We start from the raw sequence: 20,457 nt of genomic DNA on the forward strand, positions 1-20,457 counted from the left end.
GAGACACTGCTGCGCCTTCTTGACAAGAGTAGTGCTGTTGTTGGTCCATGTCAAGTCCTTTGTGATTTGGACGCCGAGGAACTTCCTCTGCTTCCTGATGTCAACAATCAACTCTTTTGTTTTGCTGCCGTTGAGTGTGAGGTTTTTGTCTTTTTACCACAATGCCAGTTCACTTACCTCCTCTCAACAACTTGTCGTTGTTGGTTATTAGGCCTACAATCAGGGTGTCGTTAGCAAACCTTTTCAAATCAAATCAAATCAAATGTATTTGTCACATACACAGCAGATGTTAATGCGAGTGTAGCGAAATGCTTGTGCTTCTAGTTCCGACAATGCAGTAATAACCAACGCGTAATCTAACTAACAATTCCACAACTACTACCTTATACACACAAGTGTAAAGGGATAAAGAATATGTACATAAAGATATATGAATGAGTGATGGTACAGAGCAGCATAGGCAAGATGCAGTAGATGGTATCGAGTACAGTATATACATATGAGATGAGTATGTAAATAATGTGGCATAGTTTAAAGTGGCTAGTGATACATGTATTACATAAAGATGCAGTAGATGATATAGAGTACAGTATATACGTATACATATGAGATGAATAATGTAGGGTATGTAAACATTATATTAAGTAGCATTGTTTAAAGTGGCTAGTGATATATTTTACATCAATTCCCATCAATTCCCATTATTAAAGTGGCTGGAGTTGAGTCAGTGTGTTGGCAGCAGCCACTCAATGTTAGTGGTGGCTGTTTAACAGTCTGATGGCCTTGAGATAGAAGCTGTTTTTCAGTCTCTAGGTCCCATTTTTGATGCACCTGTACTGACCTCGCCTTCTGGATGATAGCGGATGATAGCGTGGTGATAGCGGGGTGAACAGGCAGTGGCTTGGGTGGTTGTTGTCCTTGATGATCTTGATGGATGATGGAGTTGGTGTCTTGCAAAGCCACACAGTTGTGGGTGAACAGGGAGTACAACAGATGGCTGAGGACACAACCTTGGGGGGGTCCTGTGTTAAGTGTCAGTATGGAGGAAGTGTTGTTGGAAATGGATGGCTCCAGAAGGGATTCATTTGTGATGTTCCATAGGGTGCATTTAATAGGAAGAGTGTGAATCTGAGAGGGAGCGCGAGAGAGAGAGAGAGTAATCCCTCTCTTAGAGTTCCAGTGCTACGACTGGGGCGAGTCAGGCGATGGAGTCAGGCGATGGAGCGGTGTGGGTGATGGAGGGGGAGAAAGGCTGGCTGCCCTGCCCTCTCTTCTCCCACCCCACTGTCTACAACTATAGCTCGGCCCAGGCAGCGGGCCTCAACCTGGTGTGGTACCACGTGGCTGCAGGTCAGGACCTGGAACAACCCATCGACTTCCACCACCCCGACCAGAGGCTCAGCAAGGAGAGGGAGAGTCTGTGGCTGCAGTCAACCACCACGCAGGACACCAGCCAGTACATCTGCATGCTGAGGTAGGATGGAGAATGGGCTCGGTAGGGCCAGGAGTTTTGACCCATGCAACCAAGAACCTGTCTATGAGCAGATGTTTGTATAAAAAGTTAGACGTTCTTTAAATGTTTTGAACCCATCATCATTACCTGTGGGACGGTCAGGAAGTTTGCCATATTGTCACGCCCTGGCCATAGAGAGGTTTTTATTCTCTATTTTGGTTAGGCCAGGGTGTGACTAGGGTGGGCATTCTAGTTTCTTTATTTCTATGTTTTCTATTTCTTTGTTTTTAGCCGAGTGTGGTTCCCAATCAGAGGCAGCTGTCTATCGTTGTCTCTGATATGGAATCATACTTAGGCAGCCATTTTCCCACCTGTGTTTTGTGGGTAGTTGTTTTCTGTATAGTTTGTGCACCTTACAGAACTGTTTCGGTTTTCCCTCTTGTTTATTTTGTTTGAGTGTTTTTGTGACCAAATAAAATCATGAACACTTACCACTCTGCGCTTTGGTCTGATCCTCATTACGACGAGAGCCGTGACACATATCCTGAGCCCAAAACTTCCTGACCTACAATATCTTTTTTTTTTGAAAGATTACAGTCAAAGTTTGTCTGATTTAGCATGGTGTGTGTGTGTGTGTGTGTGTGTGTGTGTGTGTGTGTGTGTGTGTGTGTGTGTGTGTGTGTGTGTGTGTGTGTGTGTGTGTGTGTACACTTTCCCCTCTCAGAAACAATACGTTGTTTGCCAAGATTGCTGTGCGTCTGGAGGTGGTGCCACATGGCCAGGACCCTAACTGTGAGGTGAAGGCTGCCGTGCCTTCCACCCTAGTAATCGCACCCCTACAGGAGAGCAGGACCCTAACTGTGAGGTGAAGGCTGCCGTGCCTTCCACCCTTGTAATCGCGCCCCTATAGGAGAGCAAGACCCTAACTGTGAGGTGAAGGCTGCCGTGCCTTCCACCCTTGTAATCGCGCCCCTACAGGAGAGCAGTACCCTAACCTGCCCTGACCTGGAGGACATCATGCTCCCTAATGCTAGCCACTCTGTCACCTGGTACCATGTAAGGTCATCCTCAATCTGTCTGTGTACAACTCATTTCACTTACAATATGAGAGAAAGGCTAGTAGTATCACTTTGATGCAGTACATAGTACCAATAGCAGCTATGAAGGTGTATTACTTGATGAAATTTTCAAAATAGGTTCCTTATTAAAAAGTACTGGTGGGGGGAAAACATTGTTGTCAGATTGTATACTAGGTTGTACAAGGAAGTTTTAGGTTATAATTTTGCCAGGCACCGCAGGCTAAAATTACTTTTTTCCATCTCCATTTTTTGTTAGATTTGTTGGTATTTTGGTCTATTAGTATTTTCAAAAAGTTAACATAAAAATCTCAATCTTGATACATTTATATTTTCTTTAGTTTATCATACGAGTGTCAACAAAATGTCACGAATTTTAACCACTTTAAAATGGACATACTATATGTCAAAGCTCACTATTTAGTGTTATACATAATTTAAAAGCCCCTTTTCATAGAGAATGTAACAAACTGGACTATAATAACATACTTTGAAGAGATGGTGTTTGAGTCTAAATAGGTGTTTGGTGTTTCGCAATCTAAATTGTGTCCAGAGAAATGTATTTGCAGGATTTGCAAATATGTGCATATTTAATGAGACCACCTCGTGTACTTTAAAAAGATACACTGCTTCTTAATGCAACTGCTGTGTTACATTTATTTTTAACGTTACAGAAATCGCTCACTAGGCAATAATCTGAGGCGGCGCTCAGACGTAAGCAATATTTCTCCGCTATGTTGGAGTCAACAGAAATACAAAATTACAACAAAATATTCCCTTACCTTTGATGGTCTTCGATCAGAATGTAGTGGAAGGAGTCATACTTACCCAATACAGCGTTTGGTTTCAAGTCGTGTGTCTTTGTATTAGCATATGCTACCACTTTCAGCTGAAATGCATCCAAAATGACTTCTGGTCCCGAACAGTTGCGCATCAAAACTTCAAAATTACATATTATATGTCGACTAAACTGGTCAAACTAAGTGCAGAATCAAGCTTTAGGATGTTATAAACGTACAAAACAATTCTCAATTCAACCGGACAATCACACTTCTTCTCAGGCGAGCTGGAACAAAGGAAGCTCTGTGCCCAAAGCGCGCCCTAACGCACAATTAAACGCTCTACTGAATAAGGACATCTAGTGGAAGACATAGAAAGTGTCTCCAGATCCATAGCTGGTTGGGAAGGGTGGGGGCGATGACGTCAAATTTGCCCCAACTTTCAGTATTCCAAAACTAGTTTGGGAGATTGCCTGCCTTGTGAGTTCTGCTATACTTACAGACATAATTCAAACGGTTTTAGAAGCTTTAGAGTGTTTTCTATCCAATAATAATTATTATATGCATATATTAGCAATTTTGGACAGAATTTTTTTCAGTTTACTATGGGCATGCAATTCATCCAAAGGGGGCAGTATTATGCCTAGTCTTAATAAAATATTTCAGGAAAAATGTATACAAAAAAGTATTCTATTTCTGTCTACATTCAACTGGTAAAAGTTGATTGTGATATGATTAAGGGGGAAAAAACACCATTAGAGTGTGGTGCCTGGCCTTAATTGACCACAAAACATCACGCCTTGATCAAATCATGAAAATGTTGTCTTGACCTGCTTGTAACAAAACTTTCATTTTAATCTGGATACATTATGTCTTCTCAACCAGAAAACCAGCACTGTAATTGATTTCTGTATTTTTATTTTTACAGTAAATCATACAGTAATGTGCTGCTACACCAGTTTACAATATAATACTGTAGACTACAATACATTCTGGTCTAGCAAATTATTACATTTGTTAGCTGTAAAATGAACAACAAATGTTCAGCTAAGATACCGGATAGTAAATTACAGTAAGTTCCTTTATTTTCTAAATGAATTTCCATGTTGTGCCAATTCAAGACTGATTTACAAAGTTTGACTGATTACAACATTTGAGGCCTCTCCAATGTTTTAGTAACTTTTTGTTAAGGTTTAGAACTTTCTAAGTTAAATCAACCTTTATGTTTTGAGTTTGCTGATCATATCTTATGCTTTGGCTCTCATGGTTGTATGAAATCCAAATAGTCTGACTGTTCGACAAGCTCTGATGTATTGAACTACAATGCCAGGGCTGTCAAACTCATTCGGGTTTCAACTAGATCCGGAGGGCCGCAATGAATAATAATTATATTTCCTTGCCGTCAAAATTGTTCTCTATCCATAATTTTGGGAATTTTGCGATGCTCCCTGACTGTCTAGCTTTCATTTCGGTGATTATTAGCGAGCTGGATACAGTCAAACTGTATGAATGTAGGTCGGGTATAATTTCTACAGTTTAAATTTGGTTTAAGTTGTTTTAAAGTATATTGAGTTTGTTCCCCCCTTCCAATTTTTTATTACTAATAATTATTATAATTTTTTAAAACTAAAACCAGCCGTGGGCCCGATTAGACCCCATCAGCCCTCGAAGCCGGTGTTTGGAGTATATATTTGTCTCGGGCCTAACAACACCCATGCCAATATATCCTCCAAACACCAGCTTCTTGGGCAATATCACTTAATTATACACCACTTTATGAATGTAACCTTAATTTGCTGAAGGAACAAGACATAGCCAAACTCAGGACCTGTTCAGAAAGAGGTAATGTAGATTAGAGGCTATATTACCACAGGGCTTTATACCACCAGTGACTTACTTAAATGGTGCTCAGTTCCATCAGCCTGTGTAACTCATTTCATCTCTGTTTTTATTTTCTCTTCATGCTCATGCTGTGAGAACTGATGGTAACTGTGGTACCAGGAAGCAGGAGTGTAAACGCCTTCGGGAACATTGATCGTGTGCTCAAAAGAGACAAGCTGGTCATCAATGTAATGTAATGGAGCACTACCAAGGACTGTACCACTGTGTGGTCACTTACGAGACCAAAGGAAGAGCCATCAACTTCACCAGAGGGGTCAATGTAACCGCAGTGTGTAAGGCCTTTTTTTACAACTATCTGAATGTTTTGAGACTATGAACCTTGCACGTTACATCCTTTTGTGATATGTATGTTTGAGTATTTCCTGTAGTTAGGTTTGATGGATAACTAAGTCAAACTTTTGACAAATTGAGTGTATTTTTTGCTTTGTTTCTCTCAGCTTCCAGTGGTTCACCCAAAAATACCATTATACTCAACCCTGCCAAGGAGCAACTCTATCCTGTCAAACATGGTAGGTAGAGAGGGACTATCAGATACATCAGCATATCAATATATTATATATTGATCAAGATATACACTGAGCGCACAAAACATTAGGAACACCTGCTCTTTCCATGACATAGACTTACCAGGTGAATCCAGGTGAAGGCTATGATTTTTAATGCTTGAGAAAATTGAGACATGGATTGTGTATGTGTGCCATTAAGAGGTTGAGTGAGAAAGAAAAAAGATTTAAGTGCCTTTGAACGTGGTATTGTCGTAGGTGCAAGACGCACCGGTTTGAGTGTGTCAAGAACTGCAACGCTACTGGGTTTTTCACGCTCAACAGTTTCCAATGTGTATCAAGAGTGATCCACTACCCAAAGGACATCCAGCCAACTTGACACAACTGTGGGAAGCATTGGAGTCAACATGGGCCAGCATCCTTGTGGAATGCTTTTGACACCTTGTAGGATCCATTCCCCCAGCAAATTTAGGCTGAGCGCAAAATGGGGAGCAACTCAGTAGGAAGTGGTTCTAAATGTTTTGCACACTCGGTGCATATCAAGATATATCAAGTCCAATTTACTCAACTCAAATTCAACCCTTTCCCCATAACAAGTCACAAGCATTTCGCTACACTCGCATTAACATCTGCTAACCATGTGTATGTGACAAATAAATTTGATTTGATTTGAAATAAAATAAATTTGATTTGAAGTCATACAATTCAGTTGAAAATTAGACCATCACTTCCCCACTAATCCCACTACTCACTGTTCTGATCATAGAATTAGAATGAATACTAAGCCTATGGTTGTGACAGTTGTCTGAATAAATATAGAAAAAAACTAAACATTGACACATTGAATCATCAACATCAGAGTTGTGGCTATTCCTTTTTTCATATTATACACATTGCTCATGTGACAACGTTGTAATTATGGCTGTAGCGGTGATATTGTCATGAGAACAATATCCAGCACAGTAGACATTGTTCCCATGGTAATGCAGCAGTATTGATCGCCTTAATGACTGTTGCACGGTTGGAGGAGGCCAATATGAGATTTAGTAACTGATTTGAGATCAGTTTTAGAACTTCGAAGTTAACTGAGTTTGCTTAACATATCTTATGTGTTGGCTGTCACTAATTTGAAAGTTGAGATGGGTGATGATTATTGAGTCCGTTTGGGGAGATGCATATGTGATAACAGAAAGTTGGATACTTTGATTTGACTTAACACTGTAAATGTTTGACAAAATATTACACTGCATTGTGGGACAATTATCATGGGTGAGGAAATATCTGTATTTCAGGTGTTAGAGTAATATTACCACATAATACCGTACATTTCCAATCTATTGACCACATGTGGGTGCATGGGATTGTGACTTCTGGGCCTCATTAACATATTTCACAGCGTGCATTGTTAGAGGTTATAGTTGTGCACCAGTTAGTGTAGAGTGTTGTACAAGTTTAGCTGTTCTTTGATTGTGCCAATAATAATATTTCCATCACAGGGTGCAGACAAAAGTGACAGTTCCACATTAAATGGATGTAATTAAATAACTACATACTGTAGAACATTTTACAGGACGCCATTGGAAACTCGAGTAAAATCACTACCATTTCAGAGTTTTACTTCTATTTTTTTGGTGAGTTGTTACTATTCCTTTTTTTTTATATATATAAAAATGTTCATGTGAGAAAGCTGTAGTCATGGCTGTAGCGATGGGGTGATATTGTCATGGTGACACAGTAGCACAGTAGACATTGATCGCCATGGTGACTGTTGCAGGGTCAGAGGTGAATCTCACATGCACAGTGTTGTTGCCCTACCTAGAAGGACCTAGGAAGACCTGGTGGACCATCGATGGGAAGACTGTAGAGCAGCTAGCTGATCGCCGCATCTCAAACACTTCCAGGTAAGTCTCATCCTCTTTTGTCTTTTCTTGACTCTTCTCTTCTGTTACTGTCTCTTCTCATCTCTATTCTTCTCTACTCTTCTATACTGTTATTTTTGTTTGTTTCTATCCTCTCCTCTCATTGAGGAATGAGTCGGCACACCACAGAGCATAGCATGACACAATATGACATTTGTTGATAATTTGTGTATTAGTCAGTATGGGAAAGTAGTGTGTATCTAGCGCTCTGTGGTTTATCTTGTGGACTGTTGTGTGATTGTTACCATGGTAGAATTTAAAAAACTCTCAATGGAAATAGTTGTGAAATATTTATTTCATTCACCTCTGCAGAGGGTAAGCAGCAGAGATAAAATTTGAACTGTTTACTGTAACATGATTTAAATATACAAGTATTCTAATCTTGATTTTGAACTAATTTGCCTTTTATTCTCAGTTTTATTGCTTTTCACATTTGATAAATTATCTTTATTGTTTCCTTTATTAGTATTTTTATACCATTGTTTTATATCTTGCTCTGTTCTTTCACTTGGCATTTTTTGTTTTATTTTTACATGCTACATTCTTTAGTATACGACTATATTTTATTATTTCAAGCAATAACTTGTGAAGCACATTGGGCTGCAATGACTTGTTTGAAAGGTGCTTAAACCCCTATAGTCGATTGACGCACCGGTGCATCAATCTAAGTTGCATAACAAAAAAAGTCTATAGTTGGTACTGTCGATGTGCCAACTTCTGTTTGGTAGCGTCCGAAACACTAAACAAATAAGACCCCCCACTGTGGAAAGGGGAGATTCTCACAAACACGTTGGTCGTCTCCATTTTTCTCTAAGACCCCCACAAGTGTCACAAGACTCGTCTGAAGGTAACTGGTACCGGTAAAAAAAAAAAAAAATGGATGTATGAAAGTAGTTTTGTGCCTACCCAAAAAAGGGGTTAATTAAATATGGGTAAAAATATATATATATTTATATATTTCCTGAGTTTGTTTTATTTCTCCTAGGTTTAGGACAGACACTTCAAACCTTGTTTCTTATGATTTATTGTTCTTTTTTGCCATTTCTGAATGTGTTATTCAATGTGTTTCTATGGGCTTTTGTAGTAAAGGCCCAAATCAATATTTCATCAAATAATTTTTTTTTACATATTTTTTTTTATACCAAGAGGGGTCCTAAAATTCAAAATCAAATAGCTAAATGATCCATAGTATGACCTTCTTTAAACAATTCCACATGTCATCTTAGCACCCCACGCTTCCCCCAACATCTTAGACTCTAAAGAATTAACTTCTTGGTGACAGGGGGGCAGTGTTGAGTAGCTTGGATGAATAAGGTGCCCAGAGTAAACTGCATGCTACGCTGTCCCAGATGCTAATATATGCATATTATTATTGTCGTGGAAATTTCCTCTATTTACCAAATCATGAGAGCAAACCAGACACAAGTCAGAGTTAGTTATCACAAAGTCCATCTTTAATTATATGAGCTCTATCACAACCCTGTGACTCTCAGATCAATTCAGTGTCTATCAATGAATTCTCTGAGAGTCCCTTACACATTGCAACTGAGATCCTTTATAGCAAAGACACACATAGCCAGACAGCATCGGCATAATTTATCGTTCAGCTTTGTCTCCTAAACTATGTTATTTTCTCAAACTCAGAACCATAAACCAATCCTCCATATCAACAGGCATATACAGTATCAAATCCATCCTATCTTGACAATATATCAGAGACACATTGACTGGCAGACAGACATTGTGGAGCGAAGAGATACACGCTTGACCTCTCCCCTCTCTCCGGCCCAAGTAACTTAGTCTTGACATAGAACAGATACTGCAACCCCGCCACAGTATTATACAAACACATTCTGATGAGAAATAACTTACAAACATATGATGAATATAAAACATCTTACCTATGTTACCAACTAATTCTGATTATTCCCCAACATTATTTAGTAGTATTGGATAGGAAACACTCTGATGTTTCTAAAACTGTTTGAATGATCCAACCAGGAAGTGGGAAATCTGAGGTTTGTAGTTTTTCAACTCTTTGCCATTCCAATATACAGTGTAAATGGAGTCGTAATGCACTTCCTAAGGCTTCCACTAGATGTCAACAGTCTTTAGAACGTTGTTTCAGGCTTCTACTGTGAAGGGTGGCCGAATGAGAGCGGATTGAGCCAGGTGTCTGGCAGAGTGCCACAGGCTCTGACGCGCGGTCACGAGAGGGTCAGCTCTCGTATCATTGCTTTTCTACAGACAATGGAATTCTCCGGTTGGAACATTATTGAACATTTATAATAACATCCTAAAGATTGATTCTATACTTAGTTTGACAAGTTTCTACGGGCTGTAACGGAACTTTTTGAACTTCTCGTCCGACGTTTGGCTGGACCTGAATGCGTGTTTGGATTTGTTACCAAACGCCCTAACAAAAGAAGCTATTTGGACATAAATTATGAACTTTATCGAACAAATCAAACATTTATTGTGGAACTGGGATTCCTGGGAGTGCATTCTGATTAAGATCATCAAAGGTAAGTGAATATTTATAATGCTATTTCTGACTAATGTTGACTACACAGTATGGCGGATATCTTTTTGGCTGCTTTGATGTCTGAACGCTGTACTCAGATTATTGCATGGTTTGCTTTTTCCGTACCGTTTAAAAAAAAATTGACACAGCGGTTGCATTAAGGAGTAGTATGTCTCTAATTCCATGTATAACACTTGTATTTTCATCAACATTTATGATGAGTATTTCTGTAAATTGATGTGGCTCTCTGCAAAATCACTGCATGTTTTAGAACTACTGAACGTAACGCGTCAATGTAAAATGAGATTTTTTTGACATAAATATGCACTTTATCGAACAAAACTTGCATGTATTGTGTAACATGAAGTCCTATGAGTGTAATCTGATGAAGATCATCAAAGGTTAGTGATTCATTTTATCTCTTTGTGCTTTTTGTGACTCCTCTCTTTGGCTGGAAAACTGACTGTGTTTTTCTGAGAGTTGGTGGTGACCTAACATAATCATTTGTGGTGCTTTCGCTGTAAAGCCTTTTTGAAATCAGACACTGTCTGGATTAACAAGAATTGTATCTTTAAAATGGTGTAAAATACTTGTATGCTTGAGGAATTTTGTTTTGAATTTGGCGCCCTGTACTTTCACTGGCTGTTGGCGACCTCCCAGAGAGGTTTTAACATACAAAGTATATTATCATTATTTCCAGAGAAAACACCTATCCTCTAGCCTAGAAAGATTGGCTATATTACACAGACCTTTCCTATTTTATGTATTTTGTTGGGATAAGCAGTCATAACAGAAAGGGAGAGCAGGATGAGACATACAGGTAGGAGGGGTGATATTTGATACCAGACTGAGGGTTACATTTTTATAGTGCAAAATAAATTATTCAAAGTGCAAAAATTATTATTACTGCGATTATGATAAGACAGATAAAATGATGGCACCAACAGAGATGGTCTCCTCGCTTCGGGTCCTTAGAAAACTATGCAGTTTTTTTATGTGCTATTTCTTACTATTTCTTACATTGTTAATCCAGAAAATCTCAAGTGTTATTACATACAGCCGGGAAGAACTATTGGATATAAAAGTGATGACAACTTACCAACATTATGACCAGGAATACGTATTTCCCGAAGCGGATCCTTTGTTTGGACCTCCACCCTGGACATGCGATCTTATCCCAGAGGCCGACCCAAAACAATGCGGTCGCCGCAGGAGAGGCAGACGGAGAGGCCTACTAGTCAAACTCAAAAGGCGAGCACACCATCCACCGCTTCTTAGCATATTACTCGCCAATGTCCAATTTCTAGATAACAAGGTGGACGAAATTAGGGCACAAGTTGCCTTCCAGAGAGACAATGCAACATTCTCTGTTTCACGGAAACATGGCTCACTCGGGATACTTGTCAGAGTCGGTACAGTCACCCGGTTTCTTCACCCATCGCGCCAACAGAAACAAACATCTCTCAAACATCTCTCTGATAAGAAGAAGGGCGGGGTGTATGCCTTATGATTAACGACTCATGGTGTAATCACAACAACATACAGGAACTCAAGTCCTTTTGTTCACCTGACCTAGAATTCCTTACAATCAAATGCGGACCGCATTATCTTCCAAGAAAATTCTCTTTGATTATAGTCACAGCCATGTAAATCACCCCCAAGCAGATACCTCATTGTCCATGAAAGAACTTCACTGGACTCTATGTAAACTGGAAACCATACATCCTGAGGCTGCATTTATTGTAGCTGGGGTTTTTAACAAAGCTAACCTAAAATCAGTACTCCCTATATTCTATCAGCATATCGAATGCGCGACACGAGGTGGCAGAATTCTGGATCATTGCTACTCGAACTTCCGCGATGCATACAAAGCCCTCCCGTGCCCTGCCTTCGGCAAATCTGACCATGAATCCATTTTGTAGCTCCCAGCCTATAGACAGAAACTAAAACAGGAAACACCCGTGCTCAGGTCAATTCAACTCTGGTCTGACCAATCGGAATCCACGCTTCAAGATTGCTTCGATCACGTGGACTGGGATATGCTCCTGGATAGCCTCAGACAACAACACTGATGTATATGCAAGCAAGTTTATTAGCAAGTGCATCGGACATGTCGTAACCGCTGGAACTATTAAAACCTTCCCTAACCAGAAACCGTGGATTGATGGCAGCATTCGCGCAAAACTGAAAGTGTGAACCACCGCTTTTAACTTAAGGTATAGGGGGCAGCATTTTCACTTTTGGATACATTTTGTGCCCAATTTCAACTTCCTGCTACTCATGCCAGGAATATAAGATATGCATATTATTAGTCGAATTGGATAGAAAACACTCTAAAGTTTCTAAAACTGTTTGTTTGTATCATGTCTGTGAGTATAACAGAACTTATGTAGCAGGCAAAACCCAGAGGACTAACCATTCCGATTTTTTATTTTTTTAGGTCTCTGTCTGTTCAGTGAAATCTCGTTGGCAAACGATATTTCTTAGGAACTGGTCTACAGTTCCTACCGCTACCACTGGATGTCACCAGTCTTTCGAATTTGGTTGAGGTTATTCATTTGTGCAATGAAGAAGTCGGCCATCTAGGAACTGCTTAATTAACACTGTTGAGAGTTGCGCAAGACGTGAAAAGTAGCTTGGTTTGTTGTGTTCCTGTATTGAACACAGAGACCCGTCTTCAATTTGATCGAATATTAAACGTTTAAAAATACCTAAAGTTGTATTACAAAAGTAGTTTGAAATATTTTGGCAAAGTTTATAGGCAACTTTTGAAATATTTTGTAGTGACGTTGCGCATTTGGGAAGCTGTTTTTTTTCTGGATCAAACGCGCCAAATAAATTGACATTTTGGATATATGGACGGAATTAATCGAACAAAAGGACCAATTGTGATGGTTATGGGACATATTGGAGTGCCAACAAAAGAAGCTCGTCAAAGGTAAGGCATGTTTTATACTTTATTTCTGCGATTTGTGTAGCGCCTGCAGGGTTGAAATATGCTTCCCTCTTTGTTTACTGTTGTGCTATCATCAGATAATTGTTTCTTATGCTTTTGCCGAAAAGCCTTTTTAAAATCTGACATGTTGGCTGGATCCACAACGAGTGTAGCTTTAATTGAGTATCTTACATGTGTGATTTAATGAAAGTTTGATTTTTATATAATTTTTGGGAATTTGCCGCGCTGCATTTTCCCTGGGTTTTGCCCAAGTGGGACGCAACCGTCCCCTATACCATAAGAACAGCGCATCACCGGGGGCAAACGACCTGCCTTCCAGGACACCTATACCACCCGATGTCACAGGAAGGCCATAAAGGTCATCAAGGACAACAACCATCCGACCCACTGCCTGTTCACCCTGCTGCCATCCAGAAGGCGAGTTCAGTACAGGTGCATCAAAGCTGGGCCCGAGGGACAAAAACAGATTCTATCTCAAGGCCATCAGCCTCTTAAACAGCCATCACTAACATAGAGGCTGCTACCAACATACAGACTCAAATCTCTGGCCACTTAAATAAATGGACTTAATAAAGGTATCACTAGTCACCTTAAATAACGGCACTTTAATAATGTTTACATATCCTACATTACTCATCTCATATGTATATACTGTATTCTATACCATCTACTGCATCTTGCCTATGCCGCACGCCATTGCTCATCCATATATTTACATGTACATATTCTATTCATCCCTTTACATTTGTGTGTATAAGGTGTTATGAATTTGTTAGATTACTTGTTAAACATTACTGCATAGTCGGAACTAGAAGCACAAGCATTTTGCTATACACTCGCATTAACATCTGCTAACCATGTGTATGTGACCAATACATTTGATTTGATTACATTTGAACTTTTCTTCAGCAATGTGCGCGAGAAAGAGCAACTATAGATATATTGCTCAGTTTACTAAACTATTGTTAAATCATACTGCGAGATTGGTCTCAATGGGAATCCCCTGCCTTACTAAGTAAAATAAAAAATGAGGTTTATGCTATTTTTCACACTTTGCACAATTATTTTGCATTGTGAAAATGGTGCCCTGAATACAGGTACAGTATATGTTGCAGGTGACTATGGTACCCACTAGGCACCCAAATCTTTATTGTATTGTATTTTCAGTGTACCTGCCATCGGTGAAGCTGGGCTGTGGCCTGTGCGTGACTCTGTTCCTGATGCTGATGCTGTTCGTGGTCTACCACATCTTCTGGCTGGAGCTGCTGCTGCTCTATCGCTCTTGGTTCGGAACCGACAAACAATGTACAGGTGGGACACCTTCTGTACAGACAGCCCTAGCTAAGAATAACCAACTAGATCTAGGAGTTTTTCCTGACCACCTGACCAAGAAAGTCTGGCTCCAAGTTATTAAACCTGACCAGGAAAAACTCCAGGCCTTAGTTAGTTACCCATAATTTTGCCTGGTCAGGTCCAGTGGTCAGGAAACTTTTGACCCTACTAATGACATCTGTGAAATACATATTTAAAAAAATTCTTACTGAGTTTCCACTTCCTCCCTCATTCAGTCGACAAGGAGTACGACATCTACATCTCGTATGCGAGGAGGAGCAATTTGTCCTCTTGACACTGCATAGGGTCCTGGAGAATGAGCTGGGCTATACTGTCGGCATATTCGACAGGGACAGCCTTCCTGGAGGGAGGGAGTATGGGAGAACCCCCCCCCCCCCTGCTTAGACAGAATGGTATAGTCTATCTTCAGGCACTGATATCAGTATGGAACAGGGATGAGGAGTGCATGAGAGAAAGGGAAATAGAATGTAACAATCAAATCCAAACCTGGCCAAAAGAGCACTCTTCCTTGGCTAAATGGAGAAATCTGGAAATTGATGAAAGAACGAGATTATGCTCTAAAAATAGCCCTAAAATCTAAATTAGAGCATGACAGACGTAGGTTTACCATGTTGAGAAATAAGGTGATGAAAGAAATCAGACAGGCCAAGGCAAACTTTTTTATTAACATAATTGGTGAAGCAAAGGGAAATTCTAAATTGATATGGGAGAATCTAAAAAAGTTAACAGGGAAAGACCATAGTAACACTGCAAAAAGACTAGAAATCATGGTGAATAACAATCTAACACAGGATGCAGTCGAAATAGCAATAGCCTTCAATTCCTACTTTATTGACTCTGTCAGGGTACTGACACAGAACCCCTCCACTTGTTTCTTGGGCTCAGTGCTAGTGAATGACACTCAACCTGTCTTCATCATAAGGGAGGTTTCTGAGTCAAAGGTGAACAAGGTGATTAGCTCACTAAAGAACTCTAAAGCCAAAGATGTGTTTGGGATGGACTCAACCTTTCTTAAAAACTACAAAGAGTCACTCATTGGCCCCATTACTAAGGTCACCAACACATCTATTGGTCTCGGTGTGTTTCCAAGGGTATGGAAGTCGGCCATAATAACGGCCATCTTTAAATCAGGCGACCCTGCTGACGTGAGTAACTACAGGCCCATTAGTATACTACCTGTGGTGTCAAAGGTTGTTGAAAAGTGTGTAGCAGAACAACTGATTGCCCACCTCAACAAAAGCCCCTTCACATTACACTCCATGCAGTTTGGCTTCAGAGCGAAACACTCCACAGAAACGGCCAACTGCTTTCTTCTGGAAAATGTGAAGTCCAAGATGGACAAAGGGGGTGCTGTTGGGGCTGTGTTTCTGGACCTAAGGAAGGCTTTTGATACTGTTAACCATGAGATTCTCATCACAAAATTGTCCAAGTTCAACTTTTCCCCTGATGCCTTGAGATGGATGAAATCATACCTTGAAGGCAGAACTCAGTGTGTCAGAGTGAGCAATGAGCTGTCGCCCACTCGTAGCTATGATGTGGGCGTGCCCCAAGGGTCAATACTGGGGCCCTCCTGTTCAGCCTGTACATTAATGATCTGCCTTCTGTCTGTACTGGGTCTGAAGTTCAAATGTATGCAGATGATACAGTGATATATGTGCATGCAAAGAGCAAACAACAAGCTGCACAAGAACTCACTACTGTAATGGTCCAGGTTACAAAGTGGCTCAGTGACTCGTGTTTGCATCTCAATGTGAAAAAAACTGTTTGCATGTTCTTCACAAAGAGGGCAACAGATGCTACTGAGCCAGATGTCTATGTGTCAGGGGAGAAGCTCCAGGTGGTATCCGATTTTAAGTACCTTGGCATCATACTTGATTCCAACCTCTCTTTTAAAAAGCATGTGAAAAAGGTAATTCAAATAACCAAATTCAACCTAGCTAATTTCCGATTTATACGAAATTGTTTGACTACAGAGGTAGCAAAACTGTACTTCAAATCTATGATACTCCCCCACTTAACATACTGCTTGACTAGTTGGGCCCAAGCTTGCTGTACAACATTAAAACCTATTCAGTCTGTCTACAAACAGGCTCTCAAAGTGCTTGATAGGAAGCCCAATAGCCATCATCATTGTCACATCCTTAGAAAGCATGAGCTCTTGAGTTGGGAAAATCTTGTGCAATACACCGACGCATGTCTTGTATTCAAGATCCTTAATGGCCTGGCTCCCCCTCCACTCAATATTTTTGTTAAACAGAAAACCCAGACATATGGCAGCAGATCCACAAGGTCTGCCATGAGAGGTGACTGTATAGTTCCCCTAAGGAAAAGCACCTTTAGTAAATCTGCATTCTCTGTGAGAGCTTCCCATGTCTGGAATACACTGCCATCAGACACACATAACTGCACCACATATCACACTTTCACAAAATGCTTGAAGACATGGCTAAAGGTCAATCAGATTTGTGAACATGGTCCCTAGCTGTGTGTTGCCGCTTTCCATGTTCTCTGTTGTCTGTAGCTTGTGAGGTGTGGAAACACTTTGTTGCTTTTATGAATTTTGTCTTGCTGCTTTTTGTTTTATGTTGCTCTGTCTGTATGCTACGTCTTGCTTGTCCTATGTTGCTCTGTCTGTATGCTATGTCTTGCTTGTCCTATGTTGCTATGTCTTGCTTGTTCTATGCTGCTATTGTCTAGATTGTAATTGTTTTTAATAACCTGCCCAGGGACTGCGGTTGAAAATTAGCCGGCTGGCTAAAACCGGCACGTTTACTGAAACGTTGATTAATGTGCACTGTCCCTGTAAAAATAAAAAATAAACTAAACTAAACTAAATGCACCAGTGGGTAGAAATGTGTAGGAATTGTGAAGGAGATGATTACAGACAGGAGGTTTTCCTGACCACATGACCTGACCAGGAAAAACTCCAGTCCCTAGTAGCCTACAACTAGGGCCTGGAGTTTCCCTGGTCAGGTCACATAGCAAACCTCCTCTGGCACTAACGATGACACTTGCTATTACCATTAGAGGTTTCGGAGGATTGGCCTGAACAAAGGCTCTGCACAGGCCGCCCCCCTCGAACACGCTGTGTGACTGAGTGAGAATAGTGTGATCCCCTCCCCCTTCCCAGCCATCACAGACGAGATGCTGACCTTTGTGGGCCGCAGTCGCCGCCTCTTGGTGGTTCTCAGCCCAGGATACGGTCGCTAGGGGACCCAGGCCCTGCTGGAGCTCAAGGCAGGGCTTGACAGCATGGCGGTGGGTGGGCGTCTACGGGTCATCCCCGCTGGTACATTGGAAAGGGGACAAATCCAGTGATCTGTCCTCTAGGATCTGGAAGCGACTGCGTGTGGAGCTGCCTGTCAGAAGGATAAAAGACTCGCTACAGAGCCAAGATAGTAACACTATACCACTGCAGAATATAGCTATAGACACACAGCGTGCATAATAACATAGCGGAGACAACTCGCACTTGGAATACAGAATAGCATAGCATATACGTGACACAGACGCACACACATACACATTATTTCACTGTCTTGTTTCCTTTTTGTGAGTGACAAGCCATTCATTTGTTTTGCATTCTGTTAAATGCTCGTTTGAGTCCCACAAATGTTATATCATTTTGTGTAATTATTCAATATTATGCAAATGTTTTATCTGAATTTTTAAATCTCTCCATTTCATCACATTTTCATTAAAGTTTGTCATAATATGCATATGGAATATGATTATCTTTCACATACATGTCTGTGTGTTTAAATACCACAATGCGATTTTGATTTATTGTTGCCAATAGTGTCATAGTCCCGTTTTGCTGGGTTCCTAAGGTGAGTCTCTCCCCCAGATGTGTCGGAGGCTGTCCTCAGGTGTATACAGTCAAGCTGATGGCTCCTGGTGGTCCTTAGCCCTGACTATCTGACAGAGAAGAGCATCAGCCTGCTGGAGTGTCACCTGGGCTTCTACATCCAGCTCACCAGCCACACCTGCATCATCACCGTCCTTTACAGCCCCCTCCCGGTAGTCTCCTGCTGGGCCTCCTGCACTGAGGCCCAGCAGCTACGCCGCAGTACCACCACCATCACCTGGAGGGGACGCCAGTTGGAGCCGCCCACCTCTTGCTTTTGGAAGCGCCTGAGCCTGGCCCTGCCTGTGAGGCCACTGGCCTTGGGGAGGAGGATCATCGACAGTACCTCATCACACTCCGACCTGGCCGACCTTTTTTGTTCCTTCAGTGCCAGCAGCAGGATGCTGCCGAGCTACAGAGGCAGACGGATGGGAAGGGTGCTGCAAGCAGCGATGGCAATGGCGTGGTGCGAAGTAGAGGAGAGGTCGAAGGTTTAAGAGGCGGTAAGAACTGTAGAGTGTGTGTGTGTGTATGTGAGTTTTAGGGAGCCTCGTGGAGTCTTGGTTAGCTTCATCCGGTATCAAACAGTAACAGACCTGAGGACCAGGACTTCACTCAAACAGCACAGGGTCCCAACCAGGAATTCATCCAAGCAGCACAGAGACCCAATCAGGACTTTATCCAAACAACATAGACACCCAACCAGGACTTCATAAAATCAGCACAGAGACCAAACCAGGACTTCATCCAGGCAGCACAAAGGCCCAAGCAGGACTTAACCCTAAGAGTACTGAGACTCAAGCAGAATGACCAAATCCTTCCCCTAGCCAACCACAGACTTCTGACAACTGTGCGTGCAACCTAGATAATAATAACAGCAACAATATCAGGCATGGCTTTGCACTGTAAAACACTAGCTGAAGACGGACAACTGCAATAGACTTGACTTACAACTTACTGGCAAAATGCCAAGGACACTCTGAAATAGCAGAGGAGACAACTTATTTTTTGAAGTGGAGAAATGTGCAAAGTGAATTTTATGGGTATGTAGTGAGAAACATTTTATGTGACATATAAAAGGCTGGTGTTTATGTGATTGATTGTCAGTTCTGTATCTCATTTGGTCCCTTCACTGACTTATCGAAGACCTATGGCAGACGTCACTAGATGTCACCCTTTCACCATTCACTGGCCTGAGTTGGTTGGTCTCCAATAAATTTATCTGTGTGTGCGTGTTGGTTGTGGGTGGGTAGGGGTGTCTAGATTATCATAATATACTATCTATTGTCCATGTTGCTTCTTTGGTGGTCCTTTGAGCCCATGACAAATGGTACTTCAATTTGGTTTATGTATGCCATATGTTCAGAAATCCATACAGCTCTACCAATGCACGTTTTTTTAAGACTGGGTTTTGATGTGCCATAGAACAATTTCCTGTCTCAATGAATATGCAATTCAATAGAACTCAATAGAATTCTACACAAACCATGACCTTGTCGCTATGTGATTATAGTGTATTTCCTTATGAAATGAATGTGTTGTATTGAACAAGGGTTGTATTATCAATCGGCACAAAAGCTGAAATCTTATTCCATATGGATCATAGATTGGGGCAAGTTCAATGATGACATACAGTGTTATGAAGCACATTTACAATGCTGAAGTGCAGAAAGAGAGAGTAGAGGAAATTGTGCTGGTGGGAGGGTCTGTTTTCTCAGTGTCTGCTTTCGGTGAAGGTGCTCATTTCATTCCATTGAAGCAAATTACACACACATTGAAGGGAATTGTTTAGGCTTGCACCTGAATAGGCTTGCACTTTTTCAAGAGTCCTGGAAATTGATTTCATCAACGTCTTAGGACCAGAGATACAATTAGAGCATGAGCAAAGCGTACATTGACCTAATCGGGGCTCAGATTGAATGGCAGTAAATTGGTGTACAAGTATATAGTAACACAAACGAATCACTGAGCATTATTTAGGCCGCCGAGGGGCCTGGAAAGCAACCCAGAAATGTCATTGTAAGAGAAATGGGCAATTATATATTACGGGAAAGGATTTGACAGGAGGTGACGAGAATATGATTTATACCACATTAGTATTACACAAGGATATAAATAAGGATACTTTTTTTGTTGTTTTTTGAG

At 41.0% G+C, this 20,457-nt stretch overlaps 1 pseudogene; it reads left to right on the plus strand.

The window, feature by feature from the left end:
• The first annotated feature begins 1,205 nt into the window (after nucleotides 1-1,205).
• Nucleotides 1,206-18,809, plus strand: LOC139382212 (interleukin-1 receptor accessory protein-like; annotated as a pseudogene).
• Nucleotides 18,810-20,457: the final 1,648 nt, after the last annotated feature.

Source organism: Oncorhynchus clarkii, chromosome 24, assembly GCF_045791955.1.
Source record: "Oncorhynchus clarkii lewisi isolate Uvic-CL-2024 chromosome 24, UVic_Ocla_1.0, whole genome shotgun sequence".
NCBI classification, from domain to species: Eukaryota; Metazoa; Chordata; class Actinopteri; order Salmoniformes; family Salmonidae; genus Oncorhynchus; species Oncorhynchus clarkii.